Genomic DNA, 12352 nt, shown 5'->3' with positions numbered 1-12352 from the left:
CCCCCCCCCCCCCCCCGTGCCCCCTCAAAAATAATGAGTGCATGACGCCCCTGGTTGAACCACCGAAGTCACATGGACTATTTTAACGATGTCCTTATCTTTCTGGGCCTTAAATGTGTCAGTTACATTGCTGTCTATGAAGGGTCAGAAAGCTCTCGGATTTAATGAAAAATATTTGTGTTCCAAAGATGAGCGAAGGTCTTACAGGCTTAGAACGACATGAAGGTGAGTATTGAGTAATTGATGACAGAATTTTCCTTTTTGGGTGAACTATCCCTTTAAGAACAATCCCTTATTTAAAACTGCTACTCTCTCATTTAAGGAGCATGAACACTGAGCAGCGTGGGGACTTTGCTGTGAACTATTACATAAATCTTACCTGTTTCATTCACGTATGACTGACGCATATGAATCACATTAAGTTTGTTGATTTGTTTATGTTAAAACTATAATCTAAATGGATGGAAAATTGTTATGCAATTGAATTACATAAAATTTAAATTTAGACCGAAACATTTTTTTGAGTGAAACCTGTATGACTTTCTTTCTTCTGTAGAACATATGAAGGTATTGTGTGCAATGTCTTGGTGTGTTTTTTTGTCCACACATTTGAAGTAAACAGTCTAAACATTCCACTAGGTTAGGTTCGGTTAGGTTACTAGCATTCTTAAAAATATATTTTGTTCTACTGTCAGTCAAACTATTTAAAAATGGCGTGAAGGTGAGTAAATGATGACAGAATTTTGTTTTGGTGAAATATCTCTCTAAGAAGGGCCTTAACCATTGGATAAACAATGTTACAAGATAGCTCTTTATGACTTGATGAGCTTCGCCACTGAACACTTACTACTAAATGAAAATTCTGTCATTCACCATTTTGTCTTCCCAAATGTTAATGTATTTATTTATTCAGTGTAACACATATTTTTAAGAATGTTTCAGGTGTTTTTGTCCATACAAAAGTCAATGATACCCAACACTGCAAAAGCTCCCCCTGAAAAACAGAAATGAATAAATTTCACTAGACTTGCACATTTCAAGTTTTCTAAAATAATTCTCCTTTTGTATAAACATTCTGCAACAATAAAAATATCTCCTTTGGGTTCAGCAGGAGGAGGAAAATCATACGAGTTTGGAACAACATGAGGGCGAGTAAATGATTTTCATTTTAGGGTGAACCTGTACAACGCCTATGTAAAGACCCTATTTGTATGTAAAATAAATTCAATGAATAGCATTTACTTAATGTTGTGGGTCTGCTGTCAGATTCAGTAAAATTGATTCTGCCCCACTCTTGAATAACAGCCACTTTACAAAACATTACACTGTGACAACAATTTGTGCTGAAATGTGTGAAATGTGAAATGGACTGAAATCAAGAATCACGTTAAAAATAAACTGGAAGGACAATTTTATCATAAGCTATATACTAACTGGAACAATAGTATGTATTTATCTATTTAGATATGACTGAATATATTCTACTTCCTCTTAATTATTTCAACATGACAAGCAGCCAAGTTGCTGAACGGCAAGCAGATGCTGTTAATGTGTTAATGGATTCATCAGTAAGCTCTGTTTTCGTAGATTTAATAAATGGTCTCTTTGGATGTTCTGAAAGTTGATGTTTTCATGTACATCAAACTTTCACTTCAAAAGATCAAGGAAAATCGAATTATGCTTTATATGACCGCTTTCAAGTCATTCTAAGGTCAATTCTAATCATATTTTCTGTGTTGGTTTTAGGAGAAAATCTGCAGAATGGTTTTCAACGTGGCAAAATATTTGAAAGAGGGCTGAGAGTGCAAGCTCTTAATGGTAGCTGACAACATAATAAAATTAGCCTAAATATTTCATAAATCAAGAAGTGAGGAATGTGTAGAACTTCATGAATGAGTGCCGTTTAAACTCACAGAACTCTCCATTTCAGTCCCACTATAAGCTGCATGAACAGATTCGAGAGCTACAGAAGGAAATCCTTCTACACATACAGTAAACGCTGAATCCCAACACCCCATTCATTAGCTCCCTGCAGAGCACTTGCAGGTGTGGAAGGCAGCATCTGACAGGTAAATGTACTGCTCCTGCTCCCTCAACAACCACTTACTCGTCTGGAACGAGAGCAAGAGAGCAGATGCCAGCCAAGGCTTTGGACAATGGAGATAAAGGAGCATCCTACTAAACTGTCCATTTCTTATTCCGCTGCAGTCACCATTGTGGAGGTCTCCCTGGCAATGGTTGCCAGGTTAAAGGGACAGACGGTGGTTGTGTAGAGAAATGTGAGCGACTGAACGGAGGGGTGGGTAAGCGTGCAAGGGAATAAAAGAGAGGAAGGGGTGACGGTGTGTGTCAGTGTGAGATAAAAAGAATGGACATGTATTTGAGAGAGAAGGGTATGTGCGTTTGTGTGTTTGAAAGAGAAAGAAAAAGAGTGTGTGTGTGGTTGGACTGAGTGATTTAGCGGACATGGCGATGGCCCTGCTAAACCTTGTTAATCTTGTTGAGAGCTTCTGCTCTAAATTCCATTAGCACTGGACTGCTTTCTCCTTCTGCTGACCTGAATGATATTAGCAATGTGATGGGTGTTTGTATGCTATGTGTACATGGTCATGTGCAAACCAATGTGTGTGTCTTTCAGTCTGGGATTCTTCAGTTTTATCCACTGGCTGTCGGCTCTAAACAATGACTAACCCTACAGCGGCCTCACTGTGCGTTACCATTCTGAGTCAGAGGTGAGAGAGAACGAATGTGGAGACAGCACAGCAGCCAGTCAGCTCTGAAAACATCATGACTATACACACACAAAACACACAGCATAGATTCTTGAATCTATGACATATTGCTTAAAGAGGTAGTTGGCCCAAAAATTCTTTCATCATGCTGTTCCAAACAAACCATAAGACCGGCATCTTCAAAACCAGGGGCAGACAGGGGCTACTTGTGCTTTTTTATATTTCATCTTAACCTACTTCTTAAAGTATTATTCATTCAGTAATTTTTCACCATGTCATGTATCACTGCAATCTCTAGAAGTAACCTATAACAATTTCAACTAAAATGAATGTTTCATCATGTTTCATTTATTTGACAAATAATTTTGTATTGAAGTGTCAGGGGCATCATGCACTCATTATTTTTGAGTAGTTTACAGGAAAATCTGCGCATTTCACCCAAAATTGTTTGGTGTGATATGATTCCAAATTTAGGGGGGCCAAGCATGCATGTTGGCAAAAATGTGTACCTTCAACATACTTTATCTGTGCCAAAAAAAAAAGTGAGAATGGTTTCAGTGGACTTTCAAAATTTGCTTTGCTTGAGAAAACATGAAAATATACAGTTTTTAGACATTCAAATACTCGGCTTGTGCTTGCTGTAGCAGCTGCAGTGCACTTCAGAAACCCTCCACCTTCCCCAGCTCCACCTGTATAGATCTGCTATGATTTTGTGTATGTTATATATGGGGGTTATTTTATATATGTTATATGTAGTATACCAGTTCATTCCGAATACTGGTGTTTATTTTTGTTATGATATGAATTTTCAAAATACCACAATACCGGTGTATGTCGTTTCAACAATGTTCGGAATGCAACACTACTGTTTGAGAGGAGTACCTTTTCACTGTTGCACTGTGGCGAGGACACAGCTGCCGCTCTAATGCTTGTGTTTATGAAGCGGCTCTCCGTGCTGCTTGGCTAAAAATAGTCTTTTGTGAGTTGTCACAGTGTGGAGGACGGAACAAAACCTCGTCGGAGCCGTAAGGGATAACGGTAACATAACACGCTGATCGTGGGCTGCTTTTAAATGAACATTTATTTATAAAACAAAATATCTTCTTTGGCCATGTTAGCTTACTCAATAGCATTAACACAGGCTTTACTCCTTTCAAATTTTATCTGGAATGTCACCGTTTCTGTCACTGCTGCGTAAATCAGACGGACTTACTGAAAATGCAAATTCATTCTCTGCCAGCGGGAGAAACAGCGGTTTCCCCAGTAACGGCTGTAAGTTACACAAAGCAGCTCTGAGCTCACAAACGCTGCTTTATCAGGCATATAACATGCAAGATGAAATGAAAATGACATTGAAAATTTTCTAAATATAGTCTTCCTTCAGAAATACATTGATATAAAAACACCCGCGCCTCGTTTTGATTTTTAAACGTGCAGTAGCGTGCTCATGTTTATTCAACGAAGTCTTTTGGAAAATCGGTCAGTTTTGATATTGTGGCGAGTGCCACAAATAAATAAATGTATGGGAAACACATCCCACAGCACAACCACCTGAGCCCACCTTCAGTCTACTCATCCCCTAACTGCGTTTGTAGCCGGCGCCATAGCCAGACTGATAAACACACACAGACCGGAAGTTAACTTTGGGCCAAGCGCGTGCGCCCGATGAAACCGTCTAAAGCTTGAAGCATCAGAATCGGTATCGGTATCGGCCGCTTACCATGACAAGAAATCGGTACTCCGTATCGGCTGCAAAAATCCTGATCGGAGCATCCCTAGTTACTAAGCGTGAAAGTTCCGAAACTGAAGCTGTAGAACGTGATGACACAGAGGAACTCATCCACAATATCCACACTGACTGCCACAAATATCCACCACCCCCTGCCATCAGCTCCCGTGTCTCACACACACGAGTGCGACTTTGGCACTATTAGCAACTTTCAGACCCTTTTAGCTGCTTTTTTTCCATTGAATATTCATACTGACAAACCTATAGCGACTTTTCTGGATAAACCTTAGCTATCATTCAGTTGGAAGATGTCGCCAGTACTGCCCCACGAGCGCGAGGTCTGACTTTCCCTGCGCAGTGTCACCTCTCTCTGCATCTGTTCTGTGCAGTGAACGGCAGAGAAGCATCGCTTTCAGTGGGCCATACCGCAGCAGAGCCATCAGTAAATGAGTACAAATCAGCGTTTCCAAGCAACTGTCGCTAACTGACTGTTTGGAATTATAAATATGAGCATAGTTCGTCTGTTAATATTATGCACTTTTTGTTTGTTGTTTTTTTAGTTTGTTACTCAGACGCAGGCAGTGCGCTGCATGAGACAAAAAAGTAGACTAATATAGCCAAAACCACCGCATTGCCGCTCTTTAGTGTAGATGCATGTTGATTTTTTCAGACGATGTTGCGATTATAAATGAGAGTGACACAGGGTTAAGTATTAATGGGTCCTGCTTAGTCACTATTTAGTGTTTAATTTTTCTACAATATTCACTCATCATGACAGTAAAATAGGGCATTCTAAGTCACTCTACTGCAATATTTATTCTCTTAATCAGTAGAAAATGCGGTTAACATCTGGTCATGCATGAAAAAATAAAATACTGTCATATACTGTGAAACCGGTATAATTTAGAAAAATACCATGATATAAATTTTTGGTCATACCGCCTAGCACTAAGCAGCAGTGTTTCTTACATGCTCACAGCAGCATGTCTGTGGATGTACTGGCAGCAGCAAGTCTCGGTACTTGCTCTGCCTCAGCAACAGCAACATAGCACAATCTATTCTGCCAAGACCAAACACATTAACATTGCCATGTACATTACCACGCTAAACTCTCAGAGAGTTGTCATGACAGAAATATTATTTATCCAGTCACCAAAATCATTCTCTCAAATGGCTTGGGTCTACAGAGCATTTGTAGCTTATATGGACTAAATACCCCTGCAAAAGCTCAAATGTGCTTGCTTGACATGCAAGAACCAATGAGGTTTGTACTTCCATTTACAATGTGGAATGTGCGCTGATCAATGCTTATATAAATAAAAGGCTAAATTAAATCTGTTAAAGTGCATATCATAAACAGTGATCTTGTCTCTTCAGAAGACTTGGATATAACCACTTGATTCACAATTGGTTTGTTTTATGGCATCGTTCTGAATTCTGAAGAATTAAGGTTTTGGTGTAATGGACTTTAAATGGAGGGACAGTAATTTACCAGGTTTCATTCAAATATCTTCATTTGTGTTTCAAAGGTGAACAAAAGTATAATGGGTTTAGAATTACATGAGGGTAAGTAATTGATTACAGAATGTTTATTTTTGGGTGAACAATCCCTTCTTGGTGTTTTTTTTTTATTTTATTTATTTTTTTTTTTTACTTTTTTTGGAAGCTGATAGCAGATGGTTACTATGAACTCTCAAAGAACAGCAAAAGCTTCATGACTTCAAAAATGTTCGCTCTAGTGAAAACAATAACAGCATATGGGTTTGGATCAGGGGGAGTGAATAATTATCAAATTTAAATCTGTGGGTGAACTACTCCTTTATGACTGAACTATATGTGTGTGTCTAACTGATCTGAGTTAGTGATTATGAGTGCAATCATCATTAGCAACATAATCACCACCTCAGAGCCAATGCAGCTGACTTCAGATTAGAACCGGCCTACTCAATTGCACTACACATCAGTCCTGTACGGCTCGAAATGCTACAGAGCAGAACACACCAATCTAACATTTTCAGAAAAAAACATACATTGCATCAGCATGGGGGCCAGCAGAGCACTCAATGCTCTTGGCACACAGTCAAGCTGGGAGGCCCCTGGGTGAACCCCTCCAAACTCATTCCACTTTCACAGACAGGACAAAGGAAAGGAAAAAGAGTCTGAGGTTTGTGATAAAAGCTAGTGACTTCAAAGAATACACAGCAAGAAAAGTCTAAGAAAAAACAACAAAAGCAGTGGCATTTCATACTTCTGATCTGATGTTCATTATTTTCATTGTTTCATTAGTGGCCCATTTACCTCTGATTGCTCTTGATTGTGCTGTGGGTGGATCAGTAATCAATGGGCCCCAGTCACAATCAGTCGTTAGCATGTAAATCTGAGCAAACAAATGAAGTGAGTACATAACATAATTATGTCCGAGCCTTGGCTTCACATTACATTTGTCCCAATACACATGTGGTGAAAGCATATTCTTATGCACACACACATACAAACCAAACGAGCTTACAAAAGGGCTGGGTGACCTCTGCCACCGACTTTGTGTCCAAATCAAATGCTTTGGTGATTTTCCCAGGCTGCTCTCTGGGATGATACAGAGCATCTATTTAGCTATTCTTGGCCTGGCTAGGAACAGAGTCTCTGACAGTCCACTGGAGCAGAAGTGGATAGAGTAAAGACAGGCCTGAGGGAAGAGAGGGTGCTATCCGGCATGTACAGGAAGAACAAAATCAGGAAAACAAAGAGTAAAGAAAGCAGGAACGGGCAGATAAAGAACTATTTACTGAGAGATTTATGGAGGAAATACATTAAGCGCATCATTCTCCCCCGCAGTCAGGAAAAAAACACATAAAAAATCATACTAAGAGCAAAGAACAGCCCCATTTGTGAGTTAAGATCATGCGCTTTTCACAGAATCCCGCTTATGAAGACCTCTGAGCTTTTGAGGCTGAAATTTAAGGCAATGTCACAGATGGGCATAATAATTAGAAGAAATCAATTGGGAAAATGAAATTTATTCAGAAAAATTGGAGGCATGTTCAAGTCACCATGAAATTAAAATTGACTCTGATTTTTTATGGAAGGACAGTGGCAGTGTTTATTATACATCATTTTTCTGTGCACATCAATATTTTTTTTAACCTAAAATTGCATTAAATGTTTAGTAACTCCCCATAAAACTCAGCATTTAAATATGATCTTACTAAAACAAATGATATTTATGTGCATTTTATGCAAGTAGTCTGCTATATGTTATAAAAATTAATTTACATTACAATCTATTAGAAATTTCTTTACTTTTTGGCCAAATATCAGCAACTGCACCAAATGGCATATTTTTGCTCAGGTTGGATCTCTGAATAAACTGAGGTGTTTTCCTCCTCGAATAGGAGCCCTTTATTCTCCTATATCATACTTTATGAGCCATAAAAGCCTAATGTATCAATATGATACTCAACAACGATCCAATAATAGAATCAGCTGGCAAAATCAAGTCCCGCAGTTCATTTTTCTGCTTCAAGAAGCACGATATACGTCACAATAGAGAAGAAATCAAAGAATTAGCCTCTTTTGTCACTATTTTATTCTAGCTTTTAATCACATCTCCTGATTTAACCAACACCAAAGCCAAATCCAGCAACATCTTCGAGATACCCATTTCACTTCTTTTGAACTGATGCCTTGAAGTCCTCTGGTGATTTTCACTGGGGATGAGACTGAGAGATGAAGATCTAAATAGGCTTTTCTCAGATTAAAGTGTCCCTCCTCAGCCAAATCCAACATGACGACTACAAATCAACACCGGAGTCTAAAAGCAAACATTAGCTTAAGCGTCATCTGTTGCTTAAACCATCTTCTGGCCCATTAAGAAGCTTTAAATTTGGCTCAAAGTGATAAATGAAGTTTTCAGAAATCCATCCATCATAAATGCAGCTTATAATAAAATGACTCCAGGTAAAGCTCATACAAAAATAATTTCTTTTTCCACTTGAGAGAGCATTGTGAAGCCAAACAAAGAAAGACACTCAGCTCTCACATCCACAGCTAAGAACACAGGGTGGTGTGCTAATTTAAACCATAAATCTCAATGGCATGGCAGGGGATCAGTAGATAGATGTACAATATTCACAGGGGAATATTTTGCCTGGCTCTTATATCATTACATGACTCACCAAACATCTGCTCTAATGTATCATATTATGGAGTACAAGCTTAGATAGAGACATTCAAAGTCTTTTAAAAGCCAAGGACGAACAAAAGATGAGTGATGTGCCTATGAGACAATTCTAATATGCCAGTAATCTTACCCACGCACAAAGACGTGTTGCTTGCAGAAAACTGATCGAAGACAAATGCGAAATAGGGATAGAAAGCAAATTCAACAGTAGATCAGTGCAAGAACAGATCTAACAAAAGAGACAGCAAATGTAATGTAAAATTGTCACAAAGAGGATTACAGATAAACTGCATGAAATTTCTGTCCTCTTGTGAATAGTATAGTACGATTTAATTATCTGCATTAAAAAGTTACTGCAACGGATATCTGAAAAGCATTTTTCAGCAAATGTAGTAGCCTATGAATTAAACAGCATAAATTTCTCTGTCTTCAAAGAAATATATTTTTTATTCATTAATAAATGCATAGTAGAGAGACTGACTGATTTAGAATGCTTTAGAAAATGAATTGAACACTTATGGTCTCATTGTTTAATATGGCCAGCTTCAGAAAGTCTTAAGTGTTGCTGCATGCAGAAACTATGACTGCTGGGCAGAGCAGCAGTGAAATGGATTTATCATCGACTTTCTCCTGCTCTCCCACTCACCTCTCTACGTGTCTCTTTCCGGTCTCCCCGCTCTGGCCTATCATCATGCGTTCTTCTCTCTGCAATATTCAAATCCATTTATTCTTTGCATCACATCATCTCATTCTTTCTCACTATATCTCTCCTTCGAGCTTCATCTTCCACTCTCCCACAAATCAAAGACAGAAATGTTTGGTGTGCTGCAGCCTCACTCAATTAGACATGGACCTCTGAGGGGCACTGCTGCTTCCTTCTTCCATCTATTATTACATAATAGTCATCACTATGGAAAACAGCACTTGGCTTTCATACAACTTCACGTTTTTCACATTGCTTCCTCCCCACCCATTATTTTAACATCCCTCCGTGTGTTGGGGCAATGTTTCACAGATGAGGACATTTCTTGATGTGACAACTTTTTTGTGAACAATATTTTCCTTACATAATCATGCTTTCTTGTTTGTGGAAAAAAGCTTTGTTTTTCATAAATGTTTCATAATGGACAGGTGGTTGGACAATGACCAGCCTTCTAATACATCAATTATCTATGGCACATTAGGGGTGTTTAGCAAATCATCAATAATTTTTTAAATAATAAAAAGGCTTTAATAAAGTCTTCATGTTTTTTTCCTCAGTAAAAGCTCCGTTCTTAATTGAAAAAAAAGATAATGTTTATATTATATTCAATTAATACTGCAAAGTCCCACTCTGCTCAAACAAGAAATCTGCCACTAAATAAATAAATAACTTAATAAAGATACAAAATGTTATATATTTCCATCCAAGGGTCTGAAACATTAAAGAGGTAAACAGAATGTTTTCAGTTAATTGCATTTAAGTCTTTTAAACATGCCCTTTGAATTTGTATTTCACAAGATCGCCTGCCCATTCAGTCCTGATGGTTAATGGTAAATGAACTTGGCTTGCTGTCCTTAATAGAGGCTCGAACCCGAGGCTCGGCTTGAGCGCCGAGTTCAACCCTCCATTACAGTACTACCTAGAGGGAGAAAAACAGAAATAGAGGAGGAGATGGGGAGGTGGAGGGATGCTGTAAGAATTGACGCTGGGACGATGCAATGAGAGCTGCTTATATAGGCTCGTAATGATGATTGACAAGACTGAATGATTAGGCTTCTACATTTAACCTACATTTGGAACTTCATTTAATTTGTATTAATGTGAATTCAGACCTATTTTCTCATTATTTAAACTATTGAAATAATCAAACTTTAATTAATAAGTCATATCTTCAAATGAACACTTCAGGGGCTTCTTTAGGCCAGACACCCTTGAATAATTATACCTTACAGACAAGCAACACAAACAAAAGACCTATTGTCACCTCCAATTTAATATAATGTAATGTTTGTGAATCGTTCATCCAGAAATATTTTATTGGTAAAGTGTGGGTACAGGATTACAACAGTGACGACATAACAAAACAATAAGCGAGTTCTGTCGTGAGGAACACGTGACTCGTCCACAGCATTCGAGCACGAGATCAATCCCGCTTGTTTTCACGGCGGATACCTTAAGTGTTGGTGGAAAAACGTTTCTACACAATCAAGCACTATAGCAGTGCATATTGTGACAACAGCTTGTTGCTGCTCCCAGGACACAGTACTCAGCTGTTATGCACACTATTGGACAAAAACAACCACACACGGCATAATGTAGCCTATACAGCGCGAGAAACAAAAGGACACACACACACACACACACACACACAATGGGCTGGACAATGGCTCAACGACAACGAGTCCGCTGCCAAAATCTGTTATCACATATAGATATAAATGGCGAAGAAATCTTCGAGACAATTCTCCTAAAAGCTCTTTTGTCTTGTGATACTTCATTTTAACATCGTAATTCAGCCCACCGTAATCAAACGCATTGTGGACAAAAAAACTGAACAAACCCTCCAACATATAACGTTAACCTCCCAATGTTTAGTACTATCAGTAAAACACCTTGAATTCTTTTTTCGCGATATATTAAGGTTTGAAAACTTCTTTGGTTACAAAAACAGCGCGAAAAATCTGAACAATAAAGGACTTAGATGGTGAAAAAACACAGAACTTACCGTTGTGACAGCTCGTGATCAGTGGTTTTAATTGCTCACACGAAGCGCTAATAACTCCGGTTTAGCATCCTTTGTGGCGAAGGCTTTTTTCCATTCCGAAGCATTCAGAATCCGGTCTGTGATCTAATAAGACAACTGTCACGATGTTAAGCCTGTAGTATGGAGTGTTTCACATAATTTGTTCGAAGAAGTCCAGATGCTTTCAAACTGATTCGGTATCACCATATGCCTGCATTTTTTGGTATCCCTCCAGTTTCCTTTCTTTCTATTGTATATCTGATGGCACTCAGTGTTTTCATTTTGATTCACATGCGCCTTGTCTTTGGAGCGTACCATTCACTTAAGAGTGGGGGGAGGTGCACAATGCGGGACTCAGTGAATGAAGCTGAAGCATTGTGCACCCCATTCAGTATTAGTTTTATCAAATTGTCCATTTATATAAGCGTATTCTTCAAATTTTGGGTGTGTAAAATGTTAGTGTAAACAATGTAACTGTAAGTGGGCAAAGTAAATGCAGCCACAAAGCTTGTATCCTTCTAACAACGTTATGGCAACATGCTGAAAATTGCAATTTGTTGTATGGTGAACGTTGTCACAAAGCTGTCACAATGTTTATGTTTTTCTCTGCTGCAGCCTGCAACTTTTTTTCATAAATAAATAAATAGGCCTAAATAAATAGACAATATTCTTGATTTAATCAATTCAAAACATAGGCATACACAAAAAATAAACGGATTATCTTAAACTTTCTGGCGTTTTTATGATTTTTTTAAACATAATTCTCATGTATCAAATGTTTATGCCAACACTATGTTAATATAATGCATTTCCTTTTCAGCTGTCCAGTCACTGCAAGGTCCCTGCTGCCAATGAGCCCAGGAATGCAATAAGTCCACTAGGTTTTAGGGTTAGAAGGTTGTGCACTGGTTCTAATTCTTTGCAGTTATATATGATTTAAAAAAAATTAAATACCATTCATCGCTTTCATTGCAGCGATGCATTACAG

General features: G+C 38.3%; 1 protein-coding gene across 1 annotated transcript in view; it reads right to left on the bottom strand.

The window, feature by feature from the left end:
* Positions 1–11621, bottom strand: part of LOC107688741 (transmembrane protein 198-B-like) — a 46840-nt gene extending 35219 nt beyond the window's left edge. The window contains exon 1 of the mRNA XM_016486491.1: positions 11347–11621. The gene's annotated coding sequence lies outside the window, so the exon portion shown is untranslated. The remainder of the gene's footprint in view (positions 1–11346) is intronic.
* Between the last annotated feature and the right edge of the window lie 731 nt (positions 11622–12352).

This window comes from Sinocyclocheilus anshuiensis, unplaced genomic scaffold (genome assembly GCF_001515605.1).
Source record: "Sinocyclocheilus anshuiensis isolate Anshui unplaced genomic scaffold, SAMN03320099.WGS_v1.1 scaffold9, whole genome shotgun sequence".
Lineage (NCBI taxonomy): Eukaryota > Metazoa > Chordata > Actinopteri > Cypriniformes > Cyprinidae > Sinocyclocheilus > Sinocyclocheilus anshuiensis.
This window is presented reverse-complemented; position numbering and strand designations above follow the sequence as displayed.